The sequence below is a fragment of the Arvicanthis niloticus genome, chromosome 16 (genome assembly GCF_011762505.2).
Source record: "Arvicanthis niloticus isolate mArvNil1 chromosome 16, mArvNil1.pat.X, whole genome shotgun sequence".
Taxonomy (NCBI): Eukaryota; Metazoa; Chordata; class Mammalia; order Rodentia; family Muridae; genus Arvicanthis; species Arvicanthis niloticus.
The window spans coordinates 35,384,690-35,398,591 of record NC_047673.1 but is presented as its reverse complement, the minus strand read 5'-3'; positions in this window follow the sequence as shown (position 1 = coordinate 35,398,591).

Sequence of the window (13,902 nt, the reverse complement as noted above, 5' to 3'; positions counted from 1 at the left end):
TTCCTGTTGTGATCGATCTGTCTCTTTTGTAACAATGGCTGGGTTTGATTGTATAGAAACCAGTGGGACTTTTAAGGGTGCCAGTGTATTAATTCCTGTCTGACAGGACTTGTTCCCTGCCTTGTTTTATCTGGTTTTACCTGGTATAAATTGGGTAATTCCTCCCAGAGACATGCTGGCATGTTAAATGAATTAGCTATGATTTTTCCCCTTTCAGATCATTGCAGAAATCGTAAGTAAAACTAGTGGTATGTCATTTGCCAGGAGAGACTGACATGGTTAATTAGGACAGAACTGGGCACAGATCTGTCTTTGATAGTGGACAGCACTTGTTTTTTTCTGACATATGTTTTATAAAATTCAGAAACCAGATTTGTATTTAATAAACACTTCATAACAGGTCTTGCTATGTTTCAGACATCATATTGAAGTAATTTATAATGGCTAATGCCTTTAATCTCACCAATAACATTTATTGGTTATTTCTATTATTTCAATCACTTCAACATGAAGAAAAGTACATGATTAATAACCTACCTAAGTCCGCACAGCTTGTAAATAGCAAGGCTGGATTTGAACCTAGTATCCAGGTTTCTAATGCCTTTAATCCTGTGTCAAGGGAAAGCATAGTAGGTCATCTTCAGCATCACTGATATTTTCTGATTAAAATGGCATTGTACACACTGAATCTCTGTGTACTTTGTAGCACAAATCAAAAATGAATTTAGACTCAATGATATATCCTCTGGGGCACAAATCACCCCTTATTGGGAAAACTTCCTCTCTTCCATCCTTGAAACAAAGTGGCTGAAAAGAGGAGATGGCAGAACATCAGAAGCTAACACTAACCCTGTCAGCCCTTCTCACCTTTCTTCCCAGAGAATATCAGAATAACCCTCTGTTTGATTTTATACTTGGTGACCCATTCCTTCCTTTTTCTAAACTCTTTTCTGACTTAGGCAATTAGGACAGGGGGATTTCTCCTTGTCACTCTAAGCCACAAGTACCCGAGAGACTGTTGTGCTCTCAAAGTGGTCAGATGTGTGGATGGACTGAAATGTAGTGGGATAGACTGATTTTAGAAGAACCAGAAAAAAAAATCAGTCACAGGAAAATTTAGAATCGGGGAAGCAGTCAGACACACAGAATGGCAAAGTGTGTGCCACAGACGGCCTGTTCTGTGGAATAAGAACAAAATGAGCAGTGAGGAGTAGGAGCTGAGGAAGCTCTTAGAGAGCTAAGACAGTAGGTGAGTAATCTACTAACGTGATAATGAAATAGAGAACACACATTGACCATTGAAACAGCATCGATTCATGGCAATGAGTTTTCAGTTGAAAACACGTCAGGAATGGATAATTTACCAAACATTGGAAATAATAACAGGGCTGACACCCGATGCCCAACCTGAGAACTTGACCTCAATTCCAGGACCCACATAGTGGAAGAACAAAGCCAAGTCCTACAAGCTGTCCTCTGATTTCTACATCTGCACCAAGGCATTTGCACACACACACACACACACACACACACCACATATTATATACGCACACACACATTATACACATACACCACATATCACACACACATACCACATACTATACACACACCACATATCATACACACAGACACACACACACACATACACAGACACACACACACTTTGCAGATTAGCTAATTACCTAACTAATTAGTCAAAATACCAGTGAAAAATGTACATGGCATTTGGTTTTTTAAGAATGGTCATAATAACTCCTTCTCCCATGCATTCAAAGTATTATGCAATCTTCTCCCGTAAAGAGAAAGCTACACAGCACAGTTCACTCCTGAAGAATAATTAATATACGTCAAAGGCAACGAGATGTCACTTCTGGGATTGCATTATGGAGAATTACTGTTCATGTCACAAGAGCGCTAGCAGTTGTCTAGCCGATTGCCGAGTTAGTTCCCTGGCATGAAGAATTAAAGAACCAGAAAAGACAGAAGAGGAAGCCAGGGAGAAAAGAAATGTTACAGCTTTGTGCCTTTGGAATAGATGATTCTCAGCCTGTGGGGCCGAGATCCACTTTAAGGGAGATTGCACATCAGATATCCTTCATGTCAGATATTTACATTGCAGTTTGTAACAGTAGCAAAACCACACTTACCAAGTAGCAACAAAATAATTCTCTGGTTGGTGGTTACCACCACATGAAGAACTGTATTAAAGGGTTGCAACCTTAGGGAGGTTGAGAGCCACTGAAAGAAGCCTGAGGCTGGAAGTTTGTTCATCAGACCCTGGATTAGGTGTATGATAGGCCCTTGGTCCTCTGCTTTCCCACTTTTGTTCTATGTAGATACTCATCCCCAGGCCTTCCTGTACCTTCTCCTATCAGTGATTTCTGGGGAAAAGAAGCAGCCTTGTCAGGAAATCAGCTTGGCTTGCCTAGTCTACCTGTGTTCCTCTCCTTCACAGGGTCCCCTGACTATAGGCAAAAGTAACACATGTTATATAAAGCCAGTGTTCTGTGACAGAGCCACACCATCAGCCCTGAGTGGGCTATCTCTAAATGTTTTCAGAACACACAGAGAAAGACAGAGAAAGAAAAAGACAGAGAGACAGACAGATATGGAGAGAGAGAGAGAGAGAGAGAGAGAGAGAGAGAGAGAGAGAGAGAGAGAGAATAAAGTTCTCCAAGAAGCAGAACAAAGGGCACATGATGATTTATGTTGCCAACATGATAGAATCTAGAGTCACCTTGGAGACAAATCTCTGCATATGTCTGAGATAGATTTATTTTTTACATTAGATTAATTAAGGTGAGAAGATCTACCCTAAATGTAAGCAGCATGGCCATAAACTGGGGCCTCAGACTGTTGGAAAGAAAAGAAAGAAGGAAGGAAGGAAGGAAGGAAGGAAGGGGAAGAAGGGAAGGAAGGGGAAGAAGGGGAAGAAGGGGAAGAAGGAAGGTGAAGAAGGGGAATAAGGAATGAGAAGAAGGGGAAGAAGGAAGGGGAAGAAGGGGGAGAAGGAAGGAAGAAGGGGAAGAAGGGGAAGGGGAAGAAGGGGGAGAAGGGGAAGAAGGGGAAGAAGGAAGGAAGAAGGGGAAGAAGGAAGGGGAAGAAGGGGAAGGGGAAGAAGGGGGAGAAGGGGAAGAAGGAAGGAAGAAGGGGAAGAAGGAAGGGGAAGAAGGGGAAGGGGAAGAAGGGGGAGAAGGGGAAGGGGGAGAAGGGGAAGGGGAAGAAGGGGAAGGGGAAGAAGGGGAAGGGGAAGAAGGGGAAGGGGAAGAAGGGGAAGGGGAAGAAGGGGAAGAAGAGGAAAGGGGAAGAAGAGGAAAGGGGAAAAGGGGAAGAAGGGGAAGAAGGAGAAAGGGGAAAGGGGGAAGGGGAAGGGGAAGTGGAAGGAAAGGGGAAGGGAAAGGGAAAGGGAAAGGGGAAGGGAAAGGAAAGCAAGCTGAACATGAATGCTCCTCATTCTTTGCCCTCTGACTGTGGTCAGAATGTTCAATGTAGCAGGTCGCCTTCCTATCTCCCTGCCCTGCCTCCCCTGTGGAGAAGGACTGTGTTTCCTTGACCTGTAGTAAGCAGAACAAGTCTTAAGTAAACAAGAACAAATGGAGCCAAGGCAGTAAGCTATGGATACTTATTAACATATTAAAATAAATAAAATAGTTTTATTTATTAAAATGAACACATCACTTCCTCAGTTACTATAGCACACATGTATGCATATTACAAATTAGACATTTGAAGCTTAGACACACGTCTGAGGGGGAGCATGAGGCATTTGCTTTTTTATGCCTCAACAGCCATGGACACAGATGAGCAAGTGTCTCTGTGGTAGGATTCAGATGTCTTTGGTTGGATGCCTAACAGTGGAGACCTGGGGAACACGCAGCTCTGTTTCCAGCTTTCTGAGGAATCTTCACACTGAGCTGCACTCCCACCACCAGTAAATGGTGGTTTCTCTTTCCCCATATCCTAGCCAGCCTGCCTTTGTCATTATTTGATTCTGACTGGGGTGAGATGGAGTTGCAGAGACTCCATTTCATTTCCCACCACTAATGTTTAACACTTGCTAAAGCGCTGTCAGCCACTCCCTCCCACTTCTTCCTTTCTTCTTTATTTTCATTGAGTTGTCTCCTTGGAGTTCTGTTCTTTGATTTATTTTTAGAGATTTGTTTCTGTATCCTGGAGAATACAATTCTCTGTTGAATGGAAGATTTTCTTCCATTCTATAGGCTGTGCCTACACTCTTTTAACTGTTTCCTTTGCCGCACAGAAGCTTTTTCGTTTCATGTATTCCTATTTGTCAAGGAACTACTGGCCTTATCAATGAGTAAGCTGAGTCTTATTTAGCAAATCCTACCTGTGCCTCTCAATTGCAATGTACACCCTACCTTTTTGTCTAAAAGTTTCATAGGTTCATAGCTTCTGTTTTTATGGTGAGATCTTTGTGTGTGTGTGTGTGTGTGTGTGTGTGTGTGTGTGTGAGAGAGAGAGAGAGAGAGAGAGAGAGAGAGACAGAGAGAGAGAGACAGAGACAGAGAGAGACAGAGACACAGAGATAGACAGAGACAGAGAGAGGGAGGGAGGGGGAAGAAAGAAAGAGAAATAGAGAGAGACAGAGTCACACACTGAACACAGAGCTCACAGAATCACAAATTAAGCAAGACTAGCTGACCAATGAGCTGCAGAGAACGCCCCTGTCCCTACCTCCGCAGTGCTAGGTGAACAGAGGCCTTTAAAAGTCATTACATCCCTTCTGCTTAGAGTCTAGGCTCAGACATGTCTCCTGAAATCTTCCTTGATTTTCATGGTGCCCTATCTTCCTATTGGTAACAAAGTTGCAATGTTAATTTATTAATCATTTGCTCCATTTCTTTCCTGTCATTATATTGTGAATGCCAGAAAGAAAATACAATGGGTTTTGTTGCTTCTGCCCCTGAAGCATCAACCTTAGAGTAGTTATGCTGTCATATTTCTTATTGTTTTTATAAACTTACAGTTTTAAACCCATTAGAGTTCTGTTTTCATGTTTTAAAGTCAAATAAAAACATTATGGGCTTTATATTAAATGACATAAAAGGACCAAACACATCTCTCTCTGAAAAGATTTTTGAGTATGAATGTATATGTGCATATGTACACATGTGGTATGTGCAGGTGTGTGCAGGTGCATGTAGAGGTCAGAGGTCAGTGTACAGTTCTTCTTTAACCAGTCTCAACCATGTTTCTTGAGACAAGATTTCTCACTGAACCTGGAACTTGATATTCTAGAGATAGATAGAGATAGAGATAGAGATAGAGATAGAGATAGAGATAGAGATAGAGATAGAGATAGAGATAGAGATAGATAGACAGACAGACATCTCCAGAAGCATCAGGAACTCATCTTCTATTTCTAGTCCTGAGGTGGAAGGTACAAGTCTCCACTCCCATTTTTTTCCTGAGGGTGCTAGAAATCCTGTCTCATGCCTTCAGACATGCACAGCAAGCCCCATACCCATTAAACCTATCCTTGGTCTTCTCAAAAGATGTTTCAAATACACTATGAACTAGTGAGTAAAGTAAAGAGGCTTTCAAATGATGAAATTTTCTGTCTCAGACTACAGATTTTTGCATTTTGTTACTTTAAAATGAGCACACCCTTCAATATGTTTATCATCAATAATTCTTTTTTATTTGTTTATTTATTTTACACTCCAGATTTTATCCCCCCCAAAGTCTACCTTTCGACTCTTCCACATCCCATACCTCTTCTTCCCCCCTCCCCCCATCTCCACAAGTATGTTCCCACCCCTCACCCCCCACCCCACCTGACCTCTAAACTCCTTAGGGCCTCCAGTCTCTTGAGGGTTAGGTACATCACCTCTGGTTGAACACAGACCCAGCAGTCCTCTTCTGTATACATGTTGGGGGCCTCATATCAGCTGGTGTATGCTGCCTTTTTGGTGGTCCAGTGTTTGAGAGATCTCAGGGGTCCAGATTAATTGAGACTGCTATAAATAGGTGGCAGTGCTAATAAAAATATAAGACAAGAAAAAGTTTTTCTTTCTAGGAATTATTGATAGAACACGTGCCCCATCAATAATTCTTAGAAAAAAAAATTCTTGCCTTACATTCTTATTAGCACCTCCACCTATTTATAGATGTAAACATTTATGCTTTTAAAATTCTTTCATTATCTGAAAAGGCTAGACTAAGAAAATTAGTCTTAATAATTTTCTTAGACGAGTCCTGACGTGTACAGCAGCAGCGGCTCAGTGTGGCTTCTGTGTAACCTTAGCAACCACTGATAATACTTCCAACATTCTTTTATGACCTTATAGTTTTCATGAACAGAGATGAAGCAGGGTAAATGCATCTCAAGTGGTGAAAGTGTATTTATTTTCAAGGTACTGGGAAGAAAATTCCTAACTAAATAATTTGGCCTTCAGGAGCCAGGCAGTGGTGGTGCACGCCTTTAATCCCAGCACTTGGGAGGCAGAGGCAGGCAGATTTCTGAGTTTGAGGCCAGCCTGGTCTACAGAGTGAGTTCCAGGACAGCCAGGGCTACACAGAGAAACCCTGTCTCAAAAAACCAAATAATAATAATAATAATAATAATAATAATAATAATAATAATAATAATAATGATTTGGCCTCCAAAAGCTTCTGGAGAGGCCTTCTCTTTTGTGTGAGCCATTATGGTCCATACATATTGGTTTCCTAGGTGCTCACCTTAGAAGAGAATGGTGGCTTTAAGAGAATTATGCATCTTCCTTGTAGTCAGTTTATTGGAAAAGCGCTGGATCAGGAGTGGGATCAGGAGCAAGACTGACTGGGATTCAATTCTGTGGGAACACTGACTGCCAATATCAAGAGGACCTGCATAAGCATGGTCCACGATGTTGATACGGATAATGCGTGAGAGAACATTCTGCCACTGAGAAGTGTTAAAATGGAAAAAGTGTTATCTCTTCTTTCAAAACTTTAGCCACAGGTCTTCGTGTGTGTGTGTGTGTGTGTGTGTGTACACGTGTGCGTGCGTGCGTGATGGATTAAAAGTGTTGAAGTATTTGTGTGTGTGTGTGTGTGTGTGTGTGTGTGTGTGTGTGTGTGTGTGTGTGTACACGTGTGCGTGCGTGCGTGCGTGCTGGATTAAAAGTGTTGAAGTATTTACTTCTGCTTGGAGATGTTATATCCACGTTTCCTATTCCCAGAAATATTTGTTTTTAAAAAAGTTTGAATAAACTTACAGTAATACTCTGTTCTTTACAAAGAGGCCACTATTTCAGCTGGCCTTCCCATCTCTCAGTACTTCCAAAGACCTGGAATTAGAAATACTCTTTTAAAGAAGTCCACATTATCACAGAGTTTGTCTCTGTCTCTAGCCATTTTTAAAATTACCAGAAATTTAGGTGATTATTTTGGAAAAGGTTTAAAAAAAAATAAGAAAATAAAAGATTTCAAGATCTAAGCTAGGCCTACAGGTTATCAAAATAACAACAGTGACATCTTAAGACTTTCTTTGTATGGTGTTTGGAAAGAAAATGCCCCCCATAGGCTCATAGGGAGTGGCACTATTAGGAGGTGTGGTCTTGTTGGAGGAAGTGTGTCACTGTCTGGGTGGGCTTTTAGATTTCAGAAACTCAAGCCAGGCCCAGTGCCATTTTCTCTTCCTACTGTTTGGCAATCCAGATGTAAGATGCTCAGCCTCTTCCCCAACACCATGTCTGCCCGAGAGCCTCCATGCTTCCTGCCATGAGGACAATGGACTAATCTTCTCAACTGTAAGCAAGCCCCAACTAAATGTCCTGTATAAGAGTTGCCGTGGTCACGGTGTCTCCTCACAGTAATAGGAACCATTCCATCTTCAGGAAGATTGACAGCTCCTGTGCTCCCTCTTCTGGGCTTTGTAAAGGGTGGTAAAGGAACAAGAAGGTAAGGGAATAGGGTTGGAAATGGTGTGGAAAGTGAAGAACTCAGACCCTGCCCATTCTTGCAGAAGATGTTTGACTTACTAGTCCCTCTCCAGAAAGAATGTTAACTTCTATGCTCCTGATTTGCTTCCACCCTCACAACCGCATAATGTATAAGACTGAATGTTAACTGAGTGACATTATATGAGCAGAGGTACTATATTAATAGTTCCACTGGCTGTTTGCATTTAAGTTCTCTTAAGGCCCTGACATTTCACTGTGATCATTTTAACGAATGAATTTCCTTATTCTGGATAGCTGACTTTCTTTCTTTTCCTACAAAGATCTTATTTTGTAGCTCAGACTGCCTTCACACTCTTGATCCCCCTGCCTCAACCTCTCTAAATTCTTGGATTCCGGATACAAGACATTACACCCAGCTGCTGTTTTTGAATAAGATTCTGCTCTTGCTCTCTGTAGTGGGTTGGCTTAGGGCTGCTTGTATTTTTTTTGCTAATTTGGGTTCCCTAAACTGCTTGCCCCAAAGAGGAGGGAGTCCTCATGCATGCAAGAGACTGAGGGATCCTGCCCTGAGTTAATTCTGATTGGCAAATTAAGATGCCAGCAGCCAATAAATAGCTGAGGAGAAAATACATAGGTAGTGTTTAGGTTTCCCAGGTTTGGGACCATGAGGAAGAGGAAACAGGAGACAGAAGCTGCCATGGACAAATAAGAACGTGTGGGAGGAAGAAGGAGAAGCCACCATGGAATAGCAGAGCCTAGAAACGAGGCCATGTGGGCTGGACAATTGGAGTTAAGAGCAGCCCAGGTGGAACATGGAAATCAGTGAATAGTAACTTGGAGTTATCGTAGAAACGTGGATTTAAACAGCATGAAGGGCAGGCATTTGCCAAACTATTGTGTCGCCTAATGCAAATTTAAATATAATGTGTGTGTGTGTGTGAGAGAGAGAGAGAGAGAGAGAGAGAGAGAGAGAGAGAGAGAGAGAGATGAACATAAATGGTAAAGGCAGGTATTAACCCATGCCAGGATTTGTTAAACATGTTTTATTACAGCACTCAATATATTGTGATATATTAGGGCAATGAGATTCTTATCTTTGACACTTAGTAGCTGTATATACTTCTGTACATACATTATGTATGATTAAAATCAGGAGTTCTAGTTTGCCTCTCTGTTGCTGAATTAAAACACTGATCAAAAGCCACTTAGGGAGGAAAGGGCTTGTTTGGCTTATTGGCTACAGTACATCATTGAGCAAAGCCAAGGCAGGAAGTCAAGACAGAAGCCTGGATGCAGGAACTGAATCAGAGACAGTGGAGGAACAATGCTTACTAGCTTGCTTCCAGGCACACATTCAGCTACAGTTCTCATGCAGCTCAGGCCCACTTGTCTAGGGATAGTACTACTCACAGAGGGCACTATATCAATTGCAGTGTACACACATCCATTAGCAATCAAGAAAAGGTTCCATGAGTAAATCTACAGGGTAATCTCAGGAAGGCAACTCTTCAGTCAGCATTCTTTACCCAGATGTATCCAGATGACAACCAAGATTAGTCATCACATCAGGGTATTAGTATATCCATCTCCTGCAGCATTTATTTTAGTGTCATAAATACTCAGAAACCTCTCTAGAATATACAATAAGTAACTGCCCAAAGTCACCTTATATTGTACAGCAGAATGCTTATTCCCTCATCTATTGATATTGTGTCTCAAATAACACTTCCCTACACCCTCCTCTGCTTTCTCTTGCTCAAAGTCTTGTGACCGTTATTTTACCCTCTACTTTTTAAGACCAAATTAATTCATTTTTCACACATTAGTGAGAACATTCAGTCTTTGTAGTTTTTGTGCCTGGCTTATTTCACTTAACACGATGTTCTCCAGACTCTGTGTAGAAGGGGATAGAATGACTATATAAGCTACAGCCTGAGTTCCGAACTAAATGTGGTGGGTTACTGAAGAGAAATAATAATGTTAAGTGGGAAACAGGTCCAAAGACAGTGACAAGAAGACTTTCTCTAATCCCTCACCTGCCTACTTTTTATTTCTATCACTCAAATTCTAACACTGCGATTTGTAAATAACAAAAAGTAAGACTTTTTTCACAAGTCCTTCTACCATTAATGCCATTAATTAGTTACATAACTATGCACTCCATATGACAACAATTTCTTTAAAATGCTGTAAGCTTTTCCTTACAGTAGCTCTTGAAACCCAATCTTAGATAAATATATGTCTCCTTGAAAATTTATTTATAGAAATTATATAGAGCATAAAATAAATTGACAATTAGTGGCAGGTTGTAATTTTTTACCAAATAGCACATCGGCGTGTGCAGCTGATTCCTTGGTGAGCACATCCTCGCCATCACTGGTTGTCAGCCTTGATGAAGTGCTGGTACAACAAAGGCTGCCTTAGCATCAGGGAATGGATGACGACGTCCAGGCTTTAATATACAGATTCAGGAGTAGCAGCAAACTCAATCACTTTCCTCTAAGTGCATTGTTTTCTTAATACATCCATGGCTATCTGCTAAATTGTTTCTTTGGGAGCATCATATCAAGGGCAAACACTTAGAAATCCTATAGAAACAAACAGGAAGGTGAAATGCGGGCATGCAATGTGAATGAGTGCTGCTACACACAAAACTGTAGCCCCTCAGAATGCCTATGTGGCTCTGACCATGGATACCTCAGACTGTAACTCAATTGGAGAGGGCAATCAAGATGAATGAGGTGGACATGCTAGATGCTAATCAATCATGGCTGGCATCCATATGAGAACAGACTAAGGCCAAACCGTGTGAACACAAAGAAGGCAGCTGTCTATAAGCCAAGGTTGGTGGGTAAAGAGTCTCAGAAAAAGTCAGTCCTGCTGACACCTAAGCCTGAACTCCTGAACTGTGCAAAGCAACCCTAAGATGTTTGAACCACTTTCTTGATGAGATTTATTGTGTCAGCTCTAGAATCTAAGAGAAGCACCAGATATATGTTCCCATCAAGAGATGTTCTTTCTCTTAGAAGAGCGATTATTCTAAGTCTGTCTGGCTTAGAAAAACTCAATAGAGATATGGGCCATGAACTAGTCTTTGAATAAAAAGATAGAGTTGCACACAGTAAAAAAGAATGTTTATCCCTAGAAGAAGACACCACTGAAAGTCTACACTAAATTCTTCTCATGTTATTATTTTAAGTTCTCTATTCTACTTTACTGTCTGTGGTGGTTTGAATAAAAATGGCTCCCATCGGCTCATAAGGCGTAGAATTTTTAGGAGCTGTGGTCTTTTGGAGTAGGTAGATGTGGCCTTGCTGCTGTGGGTGTGGCCTTGTTGAGTGGGTGTGGCCTTGGTGGAACTGTGTCACTGGAGTTGAGCTTTGAGTTCTTAGATGCTCAAGCCAGGCCCAGTGACTTTACTGTCTTCCTGCTTTCTGCTTATCTGGGTATAGAACTCTTGGCTACCTCTCCAACACCATGTCTGCCTTTGTCCCACCATGCTTCCTGTCATAATGGCAACTGGCTAAACCTCTGAACTATATAACCAGCCACAATTTAATGTTTTCTTATAAGAGTTGCTGTGGTCATGGGGTCTCTTCACAGCAATAGAAGCGCTAACTGGTATACTGACCAAATTTTAAACATTAAAGATTTACGTTTTCATGTCTATTTGAATAGACTTTGATCTATTTTTTCTGTTTTCACCTTTTTCTCTGGGATGGTTAATCTCAACTGTCAACTTGATGAGTTGTCAAATCTTCTAAGAGATGGGCCTCTGGGGCAGGACTGTAGGGGATCACCTGGATTGGGTAAATTGGCTTGGGAAGAGACATCTTCTGTGGGCACCATTCCCTGAGCTGGGATTCTGCACTGTATCAAGAGAAAATGAGCTGAGTCTGAGCGATCATCACTATTTGGGTTGTGGATTAAAGATGACCTCACGCTTCCCCGTCTACACCTTCCGTGACGTGAAGGACTGGATGGACTGTGACGTGAAGGACTGGATGGACTGTGACTTTGAACTGTGATCGTGAATAAACCCTTCCTCCCTAAGCTGCTCCTCTCGTGGTATTTTGTCACTGAGACAGGAAAGTGAATAAGTCCCACCCTGTCTAAAACACACAGAGAGTAAAGTCAGCATTGGGTGTAACTCTAGTTATGGCATGATGAAAGCAGAGACAGGGGAATTTCCATGAATTAAAGGCCAGACTGGACAATAGTAATCCTGTGCTGCAGAGTAAGACCGTGTCTCAATTTAAAAAAAAAAAAGAAAAGAAAAGAAAAGAAAAAAAGAAAAAAAAAAGAAAAGCAATAGTAAACTCAAGAGCAGGGATTGATGAAATACAAACAAATAGAAAATAGAAAAATTCAACAGTCAAGAAAGTGTTTTTTAAAGAAATAAAATGCTCCCAAATTTGGCAAAGCCTTGTAAGAATGGTCAAGAATAAATGGGGGTCAGAGGGCAAAGTGCTTGTCACTAAAACTTGTTAAACCATGTTCAGATCCCCAGAACTGATACAGAGAGCAGACACACAGTGCACATGTCTGGACTCCCAGCACCTGGGTAAGGAGAGGTGAGGTGAACACTGAAGACACACTAGAAGCTCAAGGGCAGCTTTCCTAGCATACACAGAGAAAAACAGGAGGTGAAAGATGAAGACTGACACCAGTATTGTCCTCTGATCTACACACACACACATACACATACACACATACTCCAGATACACACACAGACACACATGCTCACTCCACATACACACATAAACACACACACTCCACATACATACACACTTACACACATACCACATACTCACTCCCCGTACACGTACACACACAAACACACATAAATGCACACCACATACACACTCCACATACACATATACACACACATTCCACATACACACACACAAGCACACACATACACAATATACATCCTTACACCACATACACATATACATACACACTCTACATACACACACAAGCACACACATACACACGCTCCCCATACACACATACATATACACACCACATACACACTCCACATACACACAAACACACACATATATACCCTTACTCCACATACACATACACAAACACACACATACACATATACATGTACACAGGCACACTTACATATGTACACATACACACACACATACACACTCACTCCACATTCACACATACATACACACATACACACAGACACACACACATAGGTACACATACACAAATGTACACCTACACATACCTTGTCCTCTGATCTTCACACAGATACATATACACACATAGACAAACACACACACATACACCCATACAAACACATGCACATACACTAAAAGGCAAAAAAACCAACTACAGAAATTAATGATATTAGGAACTAGCAATTTGAGTCAAAGGAGTTATAAAGAAGGGACTTGGGAGGGGCTGAAGGGAGGATAAAGGAGTGATGTAATTTTTACTTTAAAATAGTTTAAAAGTTAAAAATTTGATAAATGTAGATATCCCATGGTCATTAAAATAACAAGAAAATATATGAACATCCTGGTAATAAATTTCACAACTCTGTATCTTTTATAAAAATTTAAATCAGATAAATCTCATACCACAAAGAAAACCATAGGCCCAGATAGCTTCATTGGGTGAATTCTGTCACACATTTAAAGCAGAAAGAATATGGATCTTATACCAATGTTAGTAAAGAATATTTTAAGGTTAGCTAAGTGTGGTGGCACATGCCTTTAATCCCAGCACTAGAGAGGCAGGAGCAATTGAATTGTGAATTTGAGTGATAAGCCTAGTCTATAGAAGGAGTTCCAGGACAGCCTGGGCTATAAAGTGAAAGGAGAGAGGTGGGGGAAGAGGGACAGGAACAGAGACAAAGACTGAGACGAAGAGACAGAAACAGGAAAACATAGAGAAACAGGGACACAGAGAGAATTTGTAAAGCAGGCGCTGGAGGGATGACTCAGTACTCAGGAGCACTTATTGTTCGTCC